At 45.8% G+C, this 25,142-nt stretch overlaps 1 protein-coding gene across 2 annotated transcripts in view; it reads left to right on the forward strand.

Moving 5' to 3' along the window:
• ST6GAL1 (ST6 beta-galactoside alpha-2,6-sialyltransferase 1) overlaps positions 1-25,142 on the forward strand; it is a 114,213-nt gene that overhangs the window by 28,667 nt on the left and 60,404 nt on the right. Inside the window, exon 1 of one of the 2 annotated variants that reach the window (XM_083178282.1) lies at positions 4,939-5,087. The exons of the other annotated variant lie outside the window; for it this stretch is intronic. The gene's annotated coding sequence lies outside the window, so the exon portion shown is untranslated. Of the gene's footprint in view, positions 1-4,938; positions 5,088-25,142 lie in introns of those variants that run through there. 2 annotated transcript variants of the gene reach the window in all.

Raw genomic sequence — 25,142 nt, forward strand, 5'->3', positions numbered from 1 at the left:
TCACCTGTCCTCCTGTCCTGTTCTTCCCTTCCTCTACTTCATCTTCAGTCTCCTCGACAATTTCGACACCTACTTCAGAACTGATGCTGATTTTAGTTCTACCAGCCATACCCCTATTTAGGCTGTATTTTATCAACACACCCTGTAAGTTACCTTGTAATTTTTTTTGTTTGTTTGCTATGTTCGGCGCTGCGGACACTTAGTGGCGCCTTATAAATAAACAAACTATTACTACTTCCACCTTCTTGTGTTTGCTTATGGCTTCTATACTGTCCATCCTAATTTCAATGGGACAATGCTGATTTGAGAGTACTGTCCCAGCTTCTTGCCGCCTTCATGTTCATCCCAGTTTGTGTGGCGTTCAAGGTATTTCCCCTGCCAATCACAGCAGAACCAGGTGCCCCGGTGTGTGCATTAATAAAGTATTCTTTTTCTAAGAAGGAAGGAAGGCAAAACACTTCAGAAATGCGAAACGTGCCCTCTTGGAGTGTGGCCATACCCACTGAACCTTCCCACTATTGCCTACAGCGTTCTGTGGGTGCTACCATTGCACCCCCATGTCCTGATTCAGTTGTTACTGAAGCCACGTACACACGGGGGCGATTGTTCTATGCGATTTTGACTACAACATCAAAATTGCTAATTCACCCCATGTGTACAAAGCGCGGGATAGCACTGCGCGGCTTAATGTACTCCATCGGGGATGTTACTGTAATTACCATTTGTAAATTACATGTAAATTTGTCAAATTCTATGTTTCTAAATGTACATTTCTCTAACCCTTTGTGCTTTAGTTTGAAGGCGATCTGCAGGGGTTTTCAAACCTCAGCAAAATTAAAGTTTAATAAATATACTCCATAGTCTTAATAAGGCCATCAACTGATAGGTCAGGGTTGCCGACCCTCACGGAATTCCCGGGAGTCTCCCGAAAATCGGGTCCCCTCCCGCCCCCCCGGAAGGGTGGGCAACCCTCCCGGAATCTGGGAGTCTCCGCGGGTCTCAGAGGAGGGGGCGGAGCTAAAATGCCACAATTGTGTCATTTTAGCCCCGCCCCCTCCATGGAGATCAGTCATTTCTCCTATTTCCGTAATGGGGGTGGGGCTTAATGACGTCCCAGTCAAGCCCCGCCCCTGATCGGGTAAGGAAAGTCTCCTCTCCGGGCTTCTCCCGGAGAGGAGCATTTAAAAGTCGGCAAAACTGTGATAGGTGGCTTAACCATGTATACACAATGCGAGTGAATCATATTCATATATATTTTCTTTTTTGCACAATTCACATTTAATGACTGTTTTGCATTTATCCTCTGATAAGTAAATATTGTACTATTCGTGTCTTTGTTTCATATGACCAGAACTAAATACAGGTGCAACAGATATAAGAAACCATACCGAAAGAGGAACAAACTATATAAACTGTACAGATACAAAAATGTGCATAATGCAAACATCTCACATTTAGTGCTTCCATCTAATGTATGTGCAATTTTTTTTTTTTTTAACTGTTACACCTCTGTCCCTGTTTAACCCTTGGGAGCAGCTGTCACTGCTGTTATGTACTCAGTAAAGGTCATAATCTGCATAACCACAGGCCATGGTGCACACACAAGAAATGTTACAGGAACTCATGTTTCAAGATATCGTTGAATAATGTTGTACAAAATTTGGCGCTTTTTTATTTGAAGCATTAAGGCCAATTGGCCGTGGTCAAATTAAGGTTGTCATCCAATGTGAATGGATGTTTATGATAAACATCCATTTGCAGGGCAGTGGGGATATTCACAAGGCGGCGGGGGGGATTTGAACGCCCGTCGGCCGGTGTTAGAAGGCTCGCTAAGCATCGAACTACTGCTGGTTAGCGAGCCAACTAGAATGACCCCATACATGCCATATAGAAAACCCTGTGCACAGTCCCTTTAATGCTGGTAATGAATCTATGTTTGGGGGTCCCGCAGTATGTCGACAGTACTGTTGCTAATTTGGCATTGCAATTGAGGGTATGATAGCGCCCCGTACATACATAGGACCTTATTTCGCAGCCATGCATGTTCACTAGACACCGCCCTGTGAATGCTGACCCACGCCTCCCCCTCGCATGCCAAGCTTGTACGCACGGGCTGCGAATGGAGGTTTAACATTAACATCGATTCGCAGGCTGTGGGGGAACACCCACATCAGCCGGCTTTCTCAGCTCCTGATTGGCCGCCTAGCGGCCAATAGAATCATTCTATGGAGAGGCGCGGAAGATGAAACATCTCTGCGCCTCTCACAGTCCGATGCGGAGAGCTGCTGGAGTCGCAGGCATGTCACAGAAGGTGACCAGGACTACGTCGGATCAAGACTACAGATCTTCACAGGAGGACCTGGGTGAGTTGGATTTCCTTCCACATGTCCCCCATGGATTTCTTCGGACCCGGATGGACGCCGCCGACATGGACATCGACATGGAGCCGAATGCGGATATGGATCCGGACCAGGACAAGGCACCCGACCAAGACCCAGGGACCTACCTACGGGCTAAAGATAGGTAAGTATCAGTATGTATGGGCTTTGGATGTATTAAAGTTTTATTTTTATTGTGTGTCAGTGTGTGTTTATTTCACTATTTTTTTTTACTGTGGAACTACAAGTGCCAGCGGGCCCTTTAATGCCCCGCAGGCTGGGACTTGTGGTTTTCCAAGTCCCAGCTTGCGGGGGAGGCTTGCTGGGACTCATAGTTCCACAGTAAAAAACAATAGTTTTTATTCTATTTTTTTTACACTCAAATCAGCTCGATGCCCACCGCCCAGGGGCATTGAGGACAGCACCAGGCTTCAGCCTGGTCAGGTAAGTTCTGGAGGGGGGGGAACCCCTTTATTGGGGGGTCCCCACTCCCCCAGGGCCCCTGGCCAGGCTGACTGGTCGGTAGGGTGATGTTTTGGCCGCGGGACCTTATATAATAAGTGTCCCCCGGCTTTGACATTACCCTGCTGACTGGTTTGGCCTGGGGCTGGTTCTTAAAATACGGGGGGCCCCTAGTCATTTTGTTCCCTGTATTTTGGGAACCAGCCCCGGACATGGAGCCTGGGGCTGGTTTAAAAAAAATCGGGGAACCCCTATTTGTCGGGTTTCCTGATTTTTTTATTACCGGCCCCGGCTCTTTCAGCCTGGTGCTAGTTACGGCTGTGGGGGGGACTCCACACCATTTTTTTTTACACCTTGCAGCCTGCACGGATCTGACTGATCCGTGCAGACTGCCTACACTAATTCGTATTAGCGGACATATATAAGGCCGTTAATACGAATTAATACGACATCGGAGGGTTACAAAGCAGTCGTATTTGACTGCTTTGTAAATTCCCCTCCGGAACATGACTTTGCATACGACGTATGCAGTTGTATTCATTCGTAGCAAGAACACGAATACAATTTTTACACTGCACCATTTTATATATACATATAACAGATACATAAGTCAAGAATAATATTTATATACATGTACTGTATACACCTACTGTATAACCCTAGTTTGGTATTACAAATACATTAACAAGACACATTGTGAAAACCATGGGGTTGCAATCAGAGAACACAATATGGGGACACACAGGGACAGGAGATGACGCAGGGACCGGGGACACAGGGACCAGGGGGATGCAGGGACCAGGGGGGGGGGCAGGGACAGGGACCGGGGAGATGCAGGGACCAGAGGGGAGAGGCAGGGACCAGGGGGGAGGCAGGGACAGGGGACAGGGGACAGGGGGGGGGGGGGTGCAGGGGACGGGCGACAGGAAGGGATGACCTACCCGGGGACCAGCAGTGATACCCAGCAGATCTCCAGCCGTGGGGAGGATGAGAGCCGGGTGCAGAGGGGCTCCGATGGCGACATTAATGGGAGCCGGGCGCTCTCCATGTGTGCGCCCGGCGACGGTGGGGGAGCTCCATCTGCACAATATAAGGGGGAAAAGTGCCGGTACGACCACTGTATATATATATATATATATATATATATATATATATATACACAAACAAATGAGAGAAAGGAGCATCCAATAGTGCAGTATTGTCAGTTTTAATTTAAGATATTAAAAACAGTTACAATGTACGACATGCGTACCAAACTACTCATCAGCTTGGACTGGGTACCACTCGGTGTAAAAACAAATTCCACACTGGCAAACACAGCAACGATGAGACAGAGCCGCTCAGTGCACTCACGGTCTCCTGGCTTAAACACCACCTGTGTAACAGCGCAGCTTCGGCACTTGGCACAGCTCTCGGTCTCCATCCCGGCTGCTTCCAAAGTTGCGTCAGTCAGGCCACGCCCCTATGCGTTTCGTCACAGACTTCGTCAGTGGGGTGATACTGCTGGGTCACCGTATCTTACAGCAAACCAGGAACTTTTGCATTCTGGTGGAATTAATGCAACAAGATTACAGTACCTATCCTTATGTATCAATGCCTATTTCCCTATAGATTGTAAACTTGCGAGCAGGGCCCTCTTGCCTTTTGACTGTCTGTAAATGCCCTGTTTTTTGTATCACTGTCTCCTTTTGTAAAGCGCAACGGAATATGCTGCGCCATATAAGAAATAAATATATGTATTTCGCCTACAAATCCTAAATGCTAGAGAATAGAGGAACTAGAGCCCTCTGCATTAGGCGTGGGAATTTCCAGAGCTGGATATTTTACAGTACACAGTGTGTAGTAGATCCACTGCTTTGCAAAGCTTTTGTCTCACACTACAGATCTCTATCAGCATGATAGATTACTATTGCTATCCTGGACGTAAAGTAGTACAGAAACCTGACATCCAGCATCATAAGTCAGAACACATACAGTATAAGAGAAACGAGATCAGTACATAGTCTGCTAGAACCTCCCAGTTCCTTCCTGAGACAACTGTAGTGTCACACACTGTGCATCCACCTGACAGACTGCTCATTACCTTCTGCATCTATCTGTCATTCCTGTCAACCCAATGTGCTTCTCCTGAGTGTCCACTGATTAGATTGTCATGTTGTAAGTCTGATCTTCTCACACGTTAGTCACTGGCTTCTGGAGCAAACAAGGCTTGGGCTAATGATACAACTGGAGCCGAAGGTACCACAGGTATGTCCAACCTTTAGGGTCAGTACACCGTTCTAGCAAAGTGTAGTGCTTGTAGTGACTTGGTGCTTGTCTCGTGATTCCATTGTGTTCATGCTTTTTTTATAATTATTATTATTATTATTATTATTATTATTATTTGCTTATTTATTTCTATATATTTTTTTTTTAAATCAAGCTAATATTACACATGTTGTATTTGCTGCCAGTTCACATGATGATATGTAAAACAACTGGAAACTTTCAAATGAACAAAAACTTGCAATAATAATGTAATGGCACGCGTTTTTATTCTCGGGGTATTGTATTAGACATAATTAACGCTTTGAGTGCCAACATCTATGTGAGAGACGCGCAAAATATCTGCTAAAAATGCCAAGATCTCTGTGAGAGAGTCGCAAAATATGAGCTAAAAATGATGTGTAAAAAAAAAATTATTTTCCATTTAAGGTAAGCATTACAGGTTTTCTTGCCAATTTTGTCAAATTCACTTGGCACTCATCGGGTGCGAAAACGTCCATTTTTTACGATTTTTCCCAAGGTTTACAAATATTTAATACAGGCTATCCAATTAGATTGCCTGTAAAAAATCATGTTTTCATGAAAGTAATTAAATTGTGTGATTTTGCAGCCCTAGTTCCATTTAGCACGAATACGGGGCTGCGTTTAGATATTTTGCTTCACCTGATAAATTGCAGCACACGTCAAGTAAATTGGATATTTCCCGGGGATACAATTACCCATGGTAAATTGGTGAGAGGAATTGGATAACTGTGCAATATTTTATATTTAAAAGGGATGTATGTGGCATAGTTGCCGACTTTTAGGCTGCCCTCTCTGGGAGAGGGCAGCCAGCCCTCTCTGAAGCAGGGGCGGGGCCATCTATGGGAGGAAAAGGGGGCGGTTCGGGGCGGAGCCACAGAAGTAATGCTCTATTGGGGGCTTGTCTAGAGGGACTGCAGCATTTTAGCCCTGCCCTACGCCGTGCAATGCCAGTATTTCAGGCATTGCATGGCGGGGCTAAAATGCCACGATCGCAAGGCATTCAGGCATTGCACAGCGGTTTGCGGGAGGTGGACAGGAATGAGGGAAGGTTGTCGCCCTTTCGGCCATTCCGGGAGGGTAGGCAACCCTGGTATGTGACCACATTGCTTATTTAAAAAATGAAAGGGGTGCAAATGTGAAAATGTGAGCAGTCTTTATACCTTTTGTGAGCAGTCTTTATACCTTTTGTGAGTGCCACCCCTTGTTTTTGTTGTTATTATGTGATCCTATGGATATATAGATAGTAAGTAAGTAATTAAGTTAAATTTATATAGTGCACTTTCTCCAACAGGATTTAAGGCAGTACATATAAAGGTCTATTTAGTGGTCGTGATGTTGACTAATATCTACCTGTAATGTGGTGAAAAGGGCCAAGGTGTGATTTCACACTGGTTGAGAGAGAGTACACAGGATATGTAGTCTCATCAGATCTGTAGTAGAATGTGTCATTTGTGCCATCTTATTGAGGTTATAACAACTCATACCCACACTTAGTGAAAGGACTGTTATTTAAACTGATTTACATAAACACATAGAGGCAAATTACAATTCAATCCAACAGTATACTTTTCATATACATGCTGTATATTTAGTTTGATACAACATACCATCTATAGTGATAACTAAATACCTGTATGTCATACGATTCCCTGAAGCAGAGCCTGGATGATGATATCATGGACCTTAAGCTGGGTACACATTGGGTGATATATTGCCAACGATATAGATGATATCGATATCGTTAACAATGAATGTGGCCGTGGGTCGTTAACGACCTCCCCCATTGTCTGTACATGCAGCGCAATCTAAAAATATCATCAGCGACTACATGTATGAAGAAGGGGGCGGGTGACGTCATTGACCGATATCTGCCAGTGTGGACATTCAATATTGTTCTACTGTGGCCATGGGAATTGTCTAGTACAGGGGTGGCCTAACCGGTCCTCGTGCTAATGGTCCACATTTTCCAGATCTCGTAGCCGGTGCACAGCTGTAGTCATTACTAACTGTCACATTTTCAAACCTGCTGCATTCATTCCTACTAAAGATCTACAGGTTCCTGAAAAGAAAAACATGAATTGTTGGTAGACCTTGAGGACAGGTTTTGTCACCTACTGGTTTAGGTAAGATATTGCTCTGGGGCCCTCAGAAAGACCAGCCCTCAACAATGTTTGGATTGTTTTCTATCAGAAATGACAAGCAAAATGTCCTGGATAGGCTTTCCTTATGAGTCTATCCATGCAGAAGTGTTTTCTGGGTCATTTTGTTATGTAATGCGGTCAGAGGCGTTATCAGCTAGGCCGGGCTTCAGTAAATTAAGGAGGAGGCATAGCTACAGTGTGAGGGGGTGGCCTACAGAGGGGGCGTGGTCACATCCCCTTGAAAAAATTAACCCCTTCCTGACAGAGCCAGTTTTTGCGTTCCTGACAGAGCCCTTTTTTTCAAATCTGACATGTATCACTTAAGTGGGTATAACTTTTTTTTGCTTTTACTTATCCCAGTGATTTTGAGATTGTTTTCTCGTGACACATTGTACTTCAAGTTAGTGGTAAATTTTGGTCGATACAGTCTGTGTTTTTTTGTGAAAAATACCAAAATGTCGTAAAAAAATGGAAAATTTTGCGATTTGCAAAATGTTAAATTTTCTGCTTGTGAGACAAATAATCTTACCACTCAAAATAGTTAATAACTAACATAGACCATATGTATACTTTATGTTGCCATCATTATTTCAACCTCATTTTCATTTTTTTGGACACTAGGAGGCTTAAAATATGAATAGCAAATTCTCAAATTTTCAAGAAAATTTCAAACACTGATTTTTTTAGGGACCAGTTCAGTTCTGATGTGACTTTGAGGGACTTGTATGTGAGACACCCCCATAAATGATGCCATTTCAAAAACTGCACCCCTCACAGTATTCAAAACAGCATTTTGGAAGTTTGTTAACCCTTTAGGTGTTTCACAGGAATTAAAACAAAGTGTAGGTGAAATTTCAAAATTTCATTTTTTTTGCAGATTTTCAATTTTAATACATTTTTCTAAGGAACACAGCAGATTTTACTAGAGAAATGTGACTAAAAATTGATTCCCCCAATTCTTTGGTTTTCATAAATATCCTATATGTGGCCCTAGTGTGCACGGTGACCAAACCACAGGCTTCATAATAGAAGGAGCACCTACTTGATTTTGGAGCCTCCTTTTTATGAGATTATTTTTTAGGCACCATGTAGGTTTCTAGGCACCATAAGATGCTAAAAGTTAGGAACCCCCCCACAAGTGACCCCATTTTGCAAACTACACCCTTCAGGGAATTCATCTAGGGGTATAGTGTACATTTCAAACCCCCAGGGGTTTCACCAATTGTGGTACAACTGGGCAGTGAAAATGAAAAAAAATTATTTTTCATTTTCACAGCTCAGTTGTATCAAAATTGGTGAAACCCCTGGGGGTTTGAAATGTACACTATACCCCTTGATGAATTCCCTGAAGGGTGTAGTTTGCAAAATGGGGTCACTTGTGGGGGGGTTCCACTGTATGGGTGTTTCGGGGGTCATTCAACCAGAATCTGTGCTGCAAAATCCAAATATCACTCCTTCCCTTCTGAGTCCTGCCATGCACCCAACTGGTATTTTTTGGTCACATGTGAGGCATTGCCGTACTCGGGAGAAATTGGGGCACAGATTTTGGGGTGCTTTGTCTCCTTCATTCCTTGTGAAAATGAAAAATTTTGAGCCAGATCTGCATTTTTGTGTAAAAAAATTTAATTTTTTACAGAAAAATGCAGTTCTGGCTCAAAATTTTTCATTTTCACAAGGAATGAAGGAGACAAAGCACCCCAAAATCTGTGCCCCAATTTCTCCCGAGTACGGCAATGCCTCACATGTGACCAAAAAATACCAGTTGGGTGCATGGCAGGACTCAGAAGGGAAGGAGTGATATTTGGTGGTGGAATGAATGGTGGGTGCTATGTCGCATTAGCAAGACCCCCGAAGCACCAATACAGTGGAACCCCCCCACAAGTGACCCCATTTTGGTCACCAGCTTTGGGAGGGGGGCTGGCGCTGCGGCTGGCAGGGGGGTGGGAGGGGTGCTGGCACTGCGGCAGCCGGGTGGGTGGGAGGGAGGGGGGCTGCCGGGTGGGAGGGGGGGGGGCTGGCGATCGGTGGTGATCGGTGCTGTACTTAACAGCACCGATCACCACCGATCACTGTGTTACCGAGCGGCTTAGCCGCCGGTAACACAGAAAACGCTGCAATTGGCTGTTCACATTTGAACAGCCAATCGCAGCGATCGCCGCGAGGGGGGATGTCTGCTGTCAGGGACAGCAGACATCTCCAAACTGTCACCGCGTCTATAGACGCGGTGACAGTTTAAAACCATGACGTATATATACGTCTTCGGTCGGGAAGTACCTCCCGACCATGACGTATATATACGTCATATGTCGGGAATATCTTTAAATATATATATATATATATATGTGTGTGTGTGTGTGTGTGTGTGTGTGTGTGTGTGTGTGTGTATATATATATATATATATATACACATATATATACACATATATATGTGTATATATATCTCCTATATATTTGGCTACATCTGTCACTCAAAGTGGGTGTCTGTGTCTATAACGCTCTGTTCCTGGACTTTCCTCTTAATGTGTGATTGCCTTCATCTGTGCTGAACACCTTTCTGAGAAATTAACCTGTTTAAAACAGGTGATGGCAATCATACATTAAGGGGAAGTCTAGAAACAGAGCATTGTGTCCCTCCTGGAGAGGGTCATGTTGGGAGGTATGTGACAGAGAACCAGCCCAGTGAGCCCACAGACAGTGCCAGACACCCACTGCCTTCCCATGTTGCCCAGCACTGCTACTCCACAGCCACCAGGTGAGCGCCCCCCTCCCGCGATTTGCAGCAAAACCTCCCCCCCCGCGCGCCCCCCCTCCCGCGATTCGCGGCAAAAACACCCGCTCCCCCGCGACCCCCCCTACCGCGATTCGCAGCAAAAACACCCCCGCGACCCCCCCTCCCACGATTCGCTGCAAAAAGAACCCCCCCACGACCCCTCCCGCAATTCGCGGCATAACCACCACCCTGCGACCCCCCCCTCCCGCGAATCGCGGCAAACCCTCCCCCGTGACCCCCCCCCCCCGATTCGCGGAAAAAACACCCCCCCCGCGACCTCCCTCCCGCGATTCGCGGCAAAAAGAACCCCCCCGCGACCCCCCCTTGCACGATTGGCGGCACCCCCCCTGCGACCCCCCTCCCGCGATTCGCGGCACCCCCCCCCCGCAATTCGCAGCAGCCCCAGGATTAAATGGCACATGCAAAACACTGACATGGCTATGGTCGACAATATAAAAGGTTGACATGAGTTTTTGAAGATTTATTTTTAATTTTTTTAATTTTTTCATATTCATTATCATGTGTCGACATGGACACCAATGAAGTGGCACACTTATGTCAACATTTACATGTGTTGACCTTTCTGTGTTGATTTTTTCTTGTGGCGATTCGCGTCACACCCCCCCGCAACCCCCCCTCTCGCGATTCGCTGCAACCCCCCACCGGAACCCCTGTGAACCCCGCCCTCCCGCGATTCGCGGCACCCACCCCCGCGACCCCCCCTCCCACAATTCGCGGCACCCCCCCGTGATTCGCGGCAGCTCCAGAATTAAATTGCACATGGAAAACACTGACATGGCTATGGTCGACAATGAAAAAGGTTGACATGAGTTTTTGACGTTTTTTTGTCATTTTTTGAATATTTTCATATTCATTCTCATGTGTCGACATGGACACCAATGAAGTGCCACACTTATGTCAACATTTACATGTGTTGACCTTTCTGTGTTGATTTTTTTCTTGTGGCGATTTGCGTCACACACCCCCCCCCACAACCCCCACTCCCGCGATTCACGGCACACACACACACACCTCCCCCGCGATTCTCGGCACCCCACCCCGTGACCCCCCCTCCCGTGATTCACGGCACACCCCCGCGACCCCCCCCTCCCATGATTCGCCGCAACCCCCGCCCCGTAACCCCCCCTCCCGCGATTCGCGGCACCCACCCCCGCGACCCCCCCTCCCGCAATTCGCGGCAGCTCCAGAATTAAATTGCACATGGAAAACACTGACATGGCTATGGTCGACAATGAAAAAGGTTGACATGAGTTTTTGAAGTTTTTTTTTCTCATTTTTTGAATGTTTTCATATTCATTCTCATGTGTCGACATGGACACCAATGAAGTGCCACACTTATGTCAACATTTACATGTGTTGACCTTTCTGTGTTGATTTTTTCTTGTGGCGATTCGCGTCACAACCCCCCCACCCCCCCCGCAACCCCCACTCCCGCGATTCACGGCACACACACACCCCCCCCGCGATTCTCGGCACCCCACCCCGTGACCCCCCCTCCCGTGATTCACGGCACACCCCCCGCGACCCCCCTACCATGATTCGCCGCAACCCCCGCCCCCGCAACCCCCCTCCCGCGATTTGCGGCAACCCACCCCGCGACCCCCCTCCCGCGATTCTCTGCAATACCTCCCCTCCCGCGATTCACAGCATCCACCCCCCCACAACCCCCCCTCCTGCAATTCGCGGCACCCCCCACGACCCCCCCTCCTGCAATTCGCGGCACCCTCTGCGACCCCCCCTCCCGCGATTCGCGGACACCTAAGTTGCAATACAGGGCATCTTTCATACAATTCTAACCATATTTCTCATATACAAACGTTCACAAATTAAGGGGGCGCAGCCCCTTACGACGGTGTGAAGAGTGCCCGTAGGGCGCGATGAATCACCTAGTATATATATATACATATATATATGTGTGTATATATATATATATATATATACATATATACACATACATATATGTGTGTATATATATATATACACATACACACACATATATATATATTTATATATATATATTTCAGTACATTTTTTTTTTTTAACCCATTGCTGCTGCTGCTGCGGCTTGCGGGGGGTGGGTGGGAGGGGGGAAGCGCTGCGTGCGCTGAGGCTGCCTACTGCTGCTGCTGCCGGGGGAGCTGGGGGAGCTGCCGGGTGAGTGCCGGGTGGGTGGGAGGGGGGTGCTGCTCATCGGTGGTGATCGGTGCTGTACTTAACAGCACCGATCACCACCGATCCCTGTGTTACCGAGCGGCTTAGCCGCCGGTAACACAGGAAACGCTGTGAATGGCTGTTCAGATTTGAACAGCCAATCACAGCGATCGCCGACCGGAGGGGGCACCCCTGCCCCCCCTGGGCAGCGAGGGGGGATGTCTGCTGTCAGGGACAGCAGACATCTCCTAACTGTCACCGCGTCTATAGACGCAGTGACAGTTAGAAGCCATGACGTACATGTACATCAAATGTCGGGAAGTACTTCCCGACCATGACGTACATGTACGTCAAATGTCGGGAAGGGGTTAAACAAATGGGAGAGAGATGACAGGCTGCTGCTGCAGTTGTCTCTCTCCCAAGCTCAGCACACAGCACTGAGCAGCATGTACAGAGCTGGGGAGAGAGGCTGCGCTGCGGCTGTCAAAGGGGTAAATTTACTAATATGGGAGTTCTATTGAAGATAAAATATTGCCCATAGCAACCAATCAGATGCTACTTATTTATTTAACACCTTCTAGAATATAATAGAATCTGATATGTGCAACATTCCATCTTCAGTAGAACTCCCATCTTAGTAAATTGACCCTAAAGTGTTATTCTTTTCTTTTGCACCCCAATCCCTTGGAAGAAAGGGACATATTCCTGACATAATTATCTCACCAGACCCCTGTGCTATAGAAGCTGCTGTGTAATCGGCATTGTGTGCCACTATCAGAGCATACTTGCCTACTTTTGAAAAAGTAGTTTCAGGGAGATTATAGTTGGTAGAGGGGGAGTGTTATGCTCCACCTAAAGGGCGTGTCTAGTTCCATATATGGAGAGATTGTGAAAAGAGATTGTGAGCGTGGCACCTAGAAGTGTGGGTGTTTACTGCTACATCTGAGAGGAATCTTGTAAAATGACTTACAGTATATCCAAATGAAGATGAACCCCAAAGCAGTTAGTAAGAGATACTATACTTGCTAAAGTGCTGGGAAATTCAATGTAAATGTACCTGTCTCTCGTTCCTTTTTTCCCAAAAAATGTAACAGCGTAATGTGGGCTAGGAGAAATGAGGGCGATAGCTAGACTAATGAGGGAGAAAGGGAGATTGCCAGGGCCGGTGCCACCACTAGGCAAATCTAGGCATTTGCCTAGGGCGCCGGCCACGGGAGGGCGGCATTTTGCCCCCCCATGCCGCGGGTGTACCTGTCCTGCGGCTGTGTATATAAAGCTTGTGGCGGCGGCGGCGGCAGCGGGGGTCCCTGCAGTCAATAAGAATTTAATAACGAGCGCTATCCGCCTGGCTACGCGGAAGCACTTCTGTTGTGGAAACACTGGCCGCACGCTGATTGGCTGAGATTCAGCCAATCAGCGTGCGCCGTGCGGCCAGTGTTTTCACAACAGAAGCGCTTCCGCGTAGCCAGGCGGATAGCGCTCGTTATTAAATTCTTATTGACTGCAGGGACCCCCCGCTGCTGCCGCCGCCGCAAGCTTTATATACACAGCCGCAGGACAGGTACACCCCCCCCCCCCCGGGCACCCCCACCCCGACTCGCCTGGGGAGCTCTGGTGCCTTGCACCGGCCCTGGAGATTGCCGCTATTTCAGGGAGTCTCCTGCAGAATGTAGGAGGGTAGGCAACTATGATGTAACAGTGTAATGTGGGCTAGGTGAAATGAGGGCGATTGGTAGACTAATGAGGGAGAGAGGGAGATTGTTGCTACAGTATTTCAGTGAGTCTCCTGCAGAATGCAGGAGGGTATGCAACTTTGTATCAGAGGCTATGCACAAATAGTTTCACGCACAACAATAATGGCACATTTCCACATACTGTACTAAAGTATGAAGACTGTGAAAGTTATGGGAGCAGAACTATAACCAAGAGCTATCCGTGATATCTCTTGTGTTATACTGTTAAATGAATGCCCATGAATCTTAATTTATACAAAGGTACAGTAGGTGGAAATGTTAAATAGGCATTCAAAATTACCACCCTATAGTTACAGCTCAGGTTTTCTGAGAACAAGGCTGAACACTACAGTAGCTTCTGTTGCAACCTTCCAAACTAGATTATCAACCTACAGCTCCAGCACACTTCTGCATTGAGCCTGTACAGCCAGTTGGTGGCAGTGCAGCCCAGGGTGTCTCACATCACAGGCACAGGCTACTCTTCCAGTTGCCTGCTTGGCTTCTCTTCTTGCTTTAGGATGTCACTGTTTCACCATATTGTTCTGTCTAGTTCAGAATCTGGGTCACTCTGAATCCCCCTGCAGCAGCACAGCTCACATATATATATATTGTAGCCATAAGCTGCAATCAGAGTGACACAGACAGCCCAGGCCGGTACAATATGATACTAACAGGTCATGCCTACTAGACCACCAGCCAATTTGCCATTTATCCTGGTCAGGAGAAGCATTAGTCCCTTATTTATTTTTATATTTACAATTTCTTATATAGCGCAGCATATTCCGTTGCGCTTTACAATTGGAAACAACAGTGATTAACCCCTTCCCGACATTTGACGTATATATACGTCATGGCCGGGATGTACTTCCCGACACATGACGTATATATACGTCATGGCTTCAAACTGTCACTGCGTCTAGAGACGCAGTGACAGAGGGACGATGTCTGCTGTCCCTGACAGCAGACATGTCCCTGCATGCCCAGGGGGGGCTGCGATGCCGCCCCCCCGTCGGCGATCGCTGTGATTGGCTGTTCAGTGTGAACAGCCAATTACAGCGTTTTCTGTGTCACCGGCGAATAACGTTCGCCGGTGACACAGGGATCGGAGGTGATTGGTGCTGTAAAGTACAGCACCAATCACCGCGGGGTGTAAGGGTGACACTGGTGTCACCCCACCTCACCCCGCCCGCCCCCAAAGGCCGTGATTGGTTCGTCGGACCGACGAACCAATCACAGCCATGGAGGGGGGTTTAAACTAACGGTGACTGCACTGCAGACGCCATTCCGGTCTGGAATTGCGTGCAGTGCGGTCACCGTGCCTAGCTGCCGCAGTATACTGACCTGAACCTTACAAAATACTTACCTGATCACTGCCTGGATCTTGCTACTTCTTGCTTCTTGCTGTGACTTCCTGTGCTGTGTTGTGCTGCTGCAGTGTCATTGAGTATAGATAGAGAGAGAGAGATAGAGAGAGATAGAGAGGGCTAGTGACAGAGAGTGCTATATTTTGTGCTGCTGCAGTGTGATAAAGTTATAGATAGAGAGATAGAGAGAGATAGAGAGAGAGATAGAGAGATAGTGACAGATTGTGCTATATATTTTTTATATAACTGACTGCTGCCCCCCCTTTTGTGCTGATCAGTATAAATTAACTGATCAGCAACTTTTTGGGGGCGCAGGGTTTTATTTTTATATAAATACCTGTCAGTGCTGCTGCTGCAGTGTCATAGAGTGATAGATAGTGAGAGATAGAGAGATAGAGAGAGATAGTGACAGAGAGTGCTATATTTTGTGTCTGCTGTCCCCCTTTTGTGCACCCCCAGCAACTTTTTGGGGGTGCAGGGGTTATTTTTTATATATATTACTGTCAGTGCTGCTGCTGCAGTGTCATAGAGTGATAGATAGTGAGAGATAGAGAGATAGAGAGAGATAGTGACAGAGAGTGATAGAGAGTGCTATATTTTGTGTCTGCTGCCCTCGCCTTTTGTGCTGATCACTATATCTGAGGTGATCAGCAACTTTTTGGGGGTGCAGAGGTTTTTTTTTTTATATATACCTGTCAGTTGCTGCCAGTTGCACTGTCAGTTGCACCAAAGGTTGTGCACCTGCTGCCCCTCACTGGTAATCAGTGTCGCATCAGTGATCACCTTTTTTTTTTTTGAGGGTGCTGTGGGTTTTTTTTTTTATTTTTTTTTTACACACACTGTGATTTTGTGGGTGTCCTGTGGCCACTGTGCGCTGATTAGTGACGTACATCACTGATCAGCTTTTTCGGCACAGGGTTGATCTATTTTTTTTTTTTTTTTTATCAAATTCCTGTTGCCTTTGAGCGCTGTTCAGTGACGGACGTTACTGACCAACATCTGTGCTCAATTTTTGGCGCAGGACCTTTTTTTTTTTTTTTTTTTAACCCCTTCAATTTTTTTTTTTTTTTAACCCCTTCAATTTTTTTTTTTTTTATTGGGATCAAATTCCTGTATAAAGTATTTTTTTTTTTTCTGCACTACATACACACTACACACTACATACCCCCCTGGGTTGAAATAAAGTTTGTACCCCCCCCCTACACTATACACGTGTTGAAACATTTCACTACCAGAAACACAAAAATAAAAATGGCATCCCAAATGTCATCCCAAATGTCATCCCAGTCATCCAGAAGAATGTATTCAGCGGAGGAGGCATATGCCATGCTTGCCTCTGACTCTGACACAGCCAGTGAGGCAAGCGGGGAATTTGAAGGATTCGTCTTAAGCTCCTCTTCCTCCTCATGTAATGAGGGACCCCCTCAAAGACGCCCCCGTAGAGCAGCTGAGACCCCCCCCCAATAATTGATCTCGTATGGACCCCACCACCAGACAATTTTGAGCCCCAGGTTCCTGAGTTTTTGGCCATGCCAGGAATCCAATTTGATTCCACAGGTCTCAGAGAAATTGACTTTTTCAAATTATTTTTCTCTGATGATTTTATAAATTTAATGGTGGACCAAACTAATTTATATGCCCAGCAGTTCATTGCTCAAAACCCCACGTCATCATTTGCTAGGTGGACCCCTGTAGATGCAGTAGAGATGATGACGTTTTGGGGTCTGGTGTTTCATATGGGCATAGTAAAAAAGCCAGAAATTAGGCAATATTGGAGTACAGATGTTCTGTACAGCACCCCATTTTACCGTATGGCCATGACTCGGGCTCGTTTTGAGATGATCCTTAAATTTTTGCATTACAATGATAATGCACAGTGCCCACCCAGAGATGATCCCACCTTTGACCGGCTATTCAAAGTCAGGCCGGTCATTGATCATTTCAGTGCCAAATTTGAAGAGATGTACATCCCTGAAAAATTTATTTGTATCGACGAGTCCCTTATACATTTTAAAGGAAGGGTTAAATTCCGCCAGTACCTTCCCAGTAAGAGGGCAAGGTATGGCATAAAAATGTATAAGCTGTGTGAAAGCACCTCAGGGTACACCCACAGGTTTAGGGTATATGAAGGGAAGGATTCAAGAATTGAACCGCCAGAATGCCCCCCCTCCCTCGTAGGTGTTAGTGGAAAAATTGTCTGGGATTTAGTGCACCCCTTCCTGGATAAAGGTTATCACCTCTATGTGGATAACTTTTACACTAGCATCCCCCTGTTTAAGGCCCTTGGTTCAAGAGGTACAGCAGCTTGCAGTACTGTGCGTAAGAACCAAAGAGGCCTCCCAAAAAAACGCACATTGCCCAAGTAATGAGAAGGGGTGAAAGCAGGGGAATATGCACCGAAAATATGTTGTTGGTCAAATATAAGGACAAGAGGGATGTCCTTATACTGACAACAATTCATGGAGACAGTACCACCTCCGTCCCTGTACGAGGTACCAGTACCCACACCTCAAAACCTAATTGTATCCTGGATTACAATAGGTACATGGGCGGAGTGGATCTTTCAGATCAGGTACTGAAGCCGTACAGTGCCCTGCGGAAAACAAAAATCTGGTACAAGAAGCTGGCCGTGTATATCATCCAGATGGCACTGTATAACGCTTACGTGCTATTCCGTTCTACCAGCCAGAGGGGGACATTTATGCACTTTCAAGAGGAAGTCATAAAGGGCCTAATATTTGGGAACCAGCAGGCAGAGGGCCCCAGTACTTCTAGTACTGGCCCCCGTATTGTACCAGGGCAGCATTTTCCTAACGAAATCCCCTCCACTGCAAGAAAGGGCAGGACACAAAAAAGGTGCAAAGTTTGCTATAAAAAGGGAATAAGAAAGGAAACTATTTTCCACTGTGAAACTTGCCCCGACAAACCCGGCCTATGTATAAAGGAGTGTTTTAAAATATACCACACATCTATGGATTATTAGGTTCATCATTTCACCGTGCTTCAGGGGTCTTGCTAATGCCACATAGCACCCACCATTCATTCCACCAGAATCTGAGCTGCAAAATCCAAAAATCACTCCTTCCCTTCTGAGTCCTGCCATGCACCCAACTGGTATTTTTTGGTCACATATGAGGCATTGCCATACTCGGGAGAAATTGGGGCACAGATTTTGGGGTGCTTTTTCTCCTTCATACCTTCTGAAAATGAAAAATTTTGAGCCAGAACTGCATTTTTGTGTAAAAAAATGTAATTTTTCATTTTCACTGCCAAGTTGTATCAAAATTGGTGAAACCCCTGGGGGTTTGAAATGTACACTATACCCCTAGATGAATTCCCTGAGGGGTGTAGTTTGCAAAATGGGGTCACTTGTGGGGGGGTTCCACTGTATTGGTGTTTTGGGGGTCTTGCTAATGCGACATAGCACCCACCAACATTCCACCAGAATCTGTGCTGCAAAATCCAAATATCACTCCTTCCCTTCTGAGTCCTGGCACTTTTTGGTCACACATGAGGCATTGCCGTACTCGGGAGAAATTGGGGCACAGATTTTGGGGTGCTTTTTCTCCTTCATACCTTCTGAAAATGAAAAATTTTGAGCCAGAACTGCATTTTTGTGTAAAAAAATGTAATTTTTCATTTTCACTGCCCAGTTGTATCAAAATTGGTGAAACCCCTGGGGGTTTGAAATGTACACTATACCCCTAGATGAATTCCCTGAGGGGTGTAGTTTGCAAAATGGGGTCACTTGTGGGGGGCTTCCACTGTATTGGTGCTTTGGGGGTCTTGCTAATGCGACATAGCACCCACCAACATTCCACCAGAATCTGCGTTGCAAATACCAAAAATCACTCCTTCCCTTCTGAGTCCTGCCATGCACCCAAATAGTATTTTTTGGTCACATGTGAGACATTGCCGTACTCGGGAGAAATTGGGGCACAGATTTTGGGGTGCTTTTTCTCCTTCATTCCTTGTGAAAATGAAAAATTTTGAGCCAGAACTGCATTTTTGTGTAAAAAATGTAATTTTTCATTTGCACAGCCCAGTTGTATAAAAATTGGTGAAACCCCTGGGGGTTTGAAATGTACACTATACCCCTAGATGAATTCCCTGAGGGGTGTAGTTTGCAAAATGGGGTCACTTGTGGGGGGCTTCCACTGTATTGGTGCTTTGGGGGTCTTGCTAATGCGACATAGCACCCACCAACATTCCACCAGAATCTGAGCTGCAAAATCCAAAAATCACTCCTTCCCTTCTGAGTCCTGCCATGCACCCAAATGGTATTTTTTGGTCACATGTGAGACATTGCCGTACTCGGGAGAAATTGGGGCACAGATTTTGGGGTGCTTTTTCTCCTTCATTCCTTGTGAAAATGAAAAATTTTGAGCCAGAACTGCATTTTTGTGTAAAAAAATGTAATTTTTCATTTGCACAGCCCAGTTGTATCAAAATTGGTGAAACCCCTGGGGGTTTGAAATGTACACTATACCCCTAGATGAATTCCGTGAGGGGTGTAGTTTGCAAAATGGGGTCACTTGTGGGGGGGTTCCACTGTATTGGTGCTTGGGGGGTCTTGCTAATGCGACATAGCACCCACCAACATTCCACCAGAATCTGAGCTGCAAAATCCAAAAATCACTCCTTCCCTTCTGAGTCCTGCCATGCACCCAAATGGTATTTTTTGGTCATATGTGAGACATTGCCGTACTCGGGAGAAATTGGGGCACAGATTTTGGGGTGCTTTTTCTCCTTCATTCCTTGTGAAAATGAAAAATTTTGAGCCAGAACTGCATTTTTGTGTAAAAAATTTAATTTTTCATTTGCACAGCCCAGTTGTATCAAAATTGGTGAAACCCCTGGGGGTTTTAAATGTACACTATACCCCTAGATGAATTCCCTGAGGGGTGTAGTTTGCAAAATGGGGTCACTTGTGGGGGGTTCCACTGTATTGGTGCTTGGGGGGTCTTGCTAATGCGACATAGCACCCACCAACATTCCACCAGAATCTGAGCTGCAAAATCCAAAAATCACTCCTTCCCTTCTGAGTCCTGCCATGCACCCAAATGGTATTTTTTGGTCACATGTGAGGCATTGCCGTACTCGGGAGAAATTGGGGCACAGATTTTGGGGTGCTTTGTCTCCTTCATTCCTTGTGAAAATGAAAAATTTTGAGCCAGAACTGCATTTTTGTGTAAAAAATTTAATTTTTCATTTTCACTGCCCAGTTGTACCACAATTGGTGAAACCCCTGGGGGTTTGAAATGTACACTTTACCCCTAGATGAATTCCCTGAGGGGTGTAGTTTGCAAAATGGGGTCACTTGTGGGGGGGTTCCTAAATTTTAGCATCTTATAGTGCCTAGAAACCTACATGGTGCCTAAAAAATAATCTCATAAAAAGGAGGCTCCAAAATCAAGTAGGTGCTCCTTCTATTATGAAGCCTGTGGTTTGGTCAACGTGCACACTAGGGCCACATATAGGATATTTATGAAAACAAAAGAATTGGGGGAATCAATTTTTAGTCACATTTCTCTAGTAAAATCTACTGTGTTTCTTAGAAAAATGTATTAAAATTGCAAATCTGCAAAAAAAATGAAATTTTGAAATCTCACCTACACTTTGTTTTAATTCCTGTGAAACACCTAAAGGGTTAACAAACTTCCAAAATGCTGTTTTGAATACTGTGAGGGGTGCAGTTTTTGAAATGGCATCATTTATGGGGGTGTCTCACATACAAGTCCCTCAAAGTCACATCAGAACTGAACTGGTCCCTAAAAAAATCAGTGTTTGAAATTTTCTTGAAAATTTGAGAATTTGCTATTCATATTGTAAGCCTCCTAGTGTCCAAAAAAATTAAAAGGAAATTGAAATAATGATGGAAACATAAAGTAGACATATGGTCTATGTTAGTTATTAACTATTTTGAGTGGTATGATTATTTGTCTCACAAGCAGAAAATTTAACATTTTGCAAATTGCTAAATTTTCCATTTTTTTACGACATTTTGGTATTTTTCACAAAAAAACACAGACTGTATCAACCAAAATTTACCACTAATTTGAAGTACAATGTGTCACGAAAAAACAATCTCAAAATCACTGGGATAAGTAAAAGCAAAAAAAAGTTATCCCCACTTAAGTGATACATGTCAGATTTGAAAAAAAGGGCTCTGTCAGGAAGGCAAAAACTGGCTCTGTCAGGAAGGGGTTAAACAAACTGGGTAGATACAAACCGACATTGAGCTACAGTAGTTCACCATAGCTGTGCTCTGTGAGCTGTCTATAACATCACTTGTCTTTCTTCAGGCCGAGATACGCAAATCCCTAGTTTTCTAGTCACCAAGTATGCCACTTGGTAGCTTTCTGGACAGTCGGTGCTTGCGCTTCCCACAACAGTCACTTGATGCTGTACATTAATTGCATATTTCATGGGGCCCAGGGGCGGGTGTGTTATGGGGCTCTGACAGGGTGGATCCCAACGGTCAGTATCCCGACTGCCGGTGCTCCGACTGTGGGGCGAGAGCAAAGAAGCCCTTTGCGGGCTCGCTGCGCTCGCCACGCTGCAGTCTTGGTGGATCACTACTCCCGCCACAGGTTCTATTCTCTATTTGTGGACCCCACAAGTGAGAATAGCCCCTGTGAGTCGGGATCCCCCCTCTCAGAGCACCGGTAGTCGGGATTCCGACGTAGGCATACTGACTGTTGGGATCCCCCTGTCGGAGTGTCATCCAGCACCCCCAGGGGCAAATGCAGAATTTGTAGGGGGCAGTGAATCCATATTTATGCTCTATCTAGGTTATATCTGCCATGGAGAACATTTCTACAACATTATGGTTCAGACATTTAAGCATGGATGACCAAATTGCCCTGACTTGCTAGTTAGAGGGCGACTCAGTGTGGCCACAGCCAGCAACGGTCTGTGATCGCAGAACGTACGCTGGCTGCTTGTCAGCCGGACGGCGTTTGTGGGTGGGATCCCAGCGTTTTCACAAGAACACAGGAAAGCGCAGCTATTGGGAGGGAGGCCTCTACCACCTCTGATGGGAGGCTATTCCACTTATCTACTACTCTTTCTGTGAAGTAATTCTTCCTCAAATTTCCCCTGAATCTTTTCCCCTCAACTTTCAGTGCATGTCCTCGTGTTCTGCTGCTCCTCTTCATGTGAAGAATGTCTCCCACCTGGACCTTGTTAAAGCCCTTGATATATTTGAAAGTTTCTATCATGTCCCCCCTTTCCCTTCTCTGCTCTAAAGTATACATATTAAGATCTTTTAGTCTTTCCTGGTACGTTTTGTGATGTAGGCCATGCACCATTTTAGTTGCCCTTCTTTGTACAGTCTCTAGTGTATTTATATCCTTCTGGAGATATGGCCTCCAGAACTGAACACAATACTCTAGATGAGGTCGTACCAATGACCTATACAGTGGCATTATTACTTCTTTCTTTCTACTGCTGATACCTCTCCCTATGCAACCAAGCATCTGACTTGCCTTCTTCATTGCTTTGTTACATTGCCTACCTGAAATAGTGACACCTAGATCCCTCTCTTCCTCAGTAGTTTCTATTATAATGCCATTTATACTATAGTCTTTGGATTTTTGAGACCCAAGTGCATGATTTAGCATTTTGCATGTGTTGAACACATTCTCACAGCTGAAAATAGATTTGCAGCCATACACATCTATTCGCACAGCAAAGACATTAATTCGCAAGGTGGGATTCACTCTGGCGGGGTGGCGTCTACCTGAACACTAGCCACTGCGCATTTGTGGCCATGTGATCAGGTCTGAACTACCCCCCTCTGCAACTCATATTTAAATTCAACTGAAAACTTTCTGGCATTGGGGTAGAGAAGTGGCCCATGGCCCATGGCAACCAATCAGCTGCTCTGTATAATTTCATATTATGCAAATTATCAGAATCAGAATACTTTATTGGCCACAGCTATTGGGTAAAAACTTTTTGTGGTTCTTGCTGACTTGGCAGGAATGGACCTGAAGCATCTACCTGATGGGAGAATATCAAACAGGTAGTGGCCAGGGTGAAGTTTTTCCACCACGATCTTCTCAGCACGCCTCTTGCCCTGCTTAAGTACAGTATAGTTCCCTTACAGGGGGGCGGTCCGACCCTATGATCTTTTCTGCTGACCTCCCCACTCTTTGCAGGCTTCGTTTGTCAGATTCATTGGCCCCTCCATACCAGATTGTAATAGAGGAGCATAGGACGGACTCCAAGAGAGCAGTGTAAAAGAGCCACAGCAGCTCCTGCGGAATGTTGAAATTTTTCAATTGCCTCAGGAAGAACAGCCACCGTCGGGCCTTTTTGACAATGGGTTATGTTGGGCTCCCAGAAGGTTGAGGTTGTGAGAAATTTTTGTCCCTAGGAATTTGAAGGTCTCTACCCACGACACAACTCTGTTGGAAATTACTAGTGGGACCTTGACATTTGCTTTCCTCCTGAAGTCGAATACCATCTTAACTGTTTTGGTGGGGTTTAGGTCCAGGTTGTTCCTGCTGCACCACTGTGAAAGCCTGTCCACTTCCCGTCTGTATGCCGACTCATACGCCTCCTTGATTATACTGACTGGTCGCTCGAGGTACAGTGGTTAGTGTAGAGGGAGAAGAGCAGGGGGGAAAGGACACATCCCTGGGGAGCACCAGTGCTGATTGTACGTATGGCGGATGTGAAGGCTCCGGCTTTCACCACCTGCTTCCGTGCCCTTAGGTAGTCCACAATCCAGGAGCAGGTAGATTCTGGAGCTCCTAGGGAGAAGTTTGGGCTGAAGAATAAAGGGGACAATTGTGTTAAATGCCGAGCTGAAGTCGATGATTAGAACTCTCGTGTAGGTGCCTGGATGATCCAGGTGTTCCAGGATATAGTGCAGCCCTAGGTTTCTGTTTGCCCAGTATGCGAACTGCAGGGGGTCCAGAAGGTTGCCATGGGCCACTTCTCCTCTGGCAAACTTCTTCTCCCTTATCACTGCTTAATACATCTACCCATTGTGTCTAAATTTTGTTCTTTTAAAGCTCCAATGTTTACCATCTTATTATTCAGGCCTTGGCAATGAAATGAAATGTCCGATCTATTGTCTTAATTACAATTTCCTCAGTGTGTAAACAATAAGCAGAGCAGAACACACATACTGAATACAATTCCTGGATTGTGACTACACCCTGAGTACCTTCCACCTCTGCACTTACACTGTTCTTTGGTTTCTAATGCTGTTGTTTTATCGTTATAACAAACAATATGTTATAAGTAAAAGGGTTGATTGAATGACTCTTATTATGGGTGCAGTATAATGGCCTGCCTTGCATACACATTGTGGTATATGGACATTGTCTATTTGGACAATGCAAAATGCAATTGATGTTTTTCAATTATCCATCCATTAGTTGCATACCTGGCAGGTAAAACATATTTTATTGTGTCTTATGACCTGTTATTTTAGTGGCTGAAATAATATAATTGTTTTGTTTGACTTCACATTAGAGGGCGAGGTGTACTAAGCCCTGATAAACCACCAACCAATCAGCTCATAACTGTCATTTCCCAAACACAGCTGGCCACATGGCAGTTGGGAGCTGATTGGCTGGTGGTTTATCACCTTCCATTTGATCACTTTCAAGCTTAGTACATCTGGCTCTAAAAGAAGTTCTGTATTCAGTAACCATATGGTTATTGTAACCACTTAACAAGAGGGAGTGCCCAGGGGCGGACATGTTGGGCGTATGATCTGCTTCAAGCTGTGAAGCATAGCGACCAGTAGCGTTTTACCTATGGGCTGCAGCCCCCCCCCCCCCCCCCCCAGGTAAAATCCACCACTGTGTGAA

This window comes from Crinia signifera, chromosome 3 (assembly GCF_055691185.1).
Source record: "Crinia signifera chromosome 3, ASM5569118v1, whole genome shotgun sequence".
Lineage (NCBI taxonomy): Eukaryota > Metazoa > Chordata > Amphibia > Anura > Myobatrachidae > Crinia > Crinia signifera.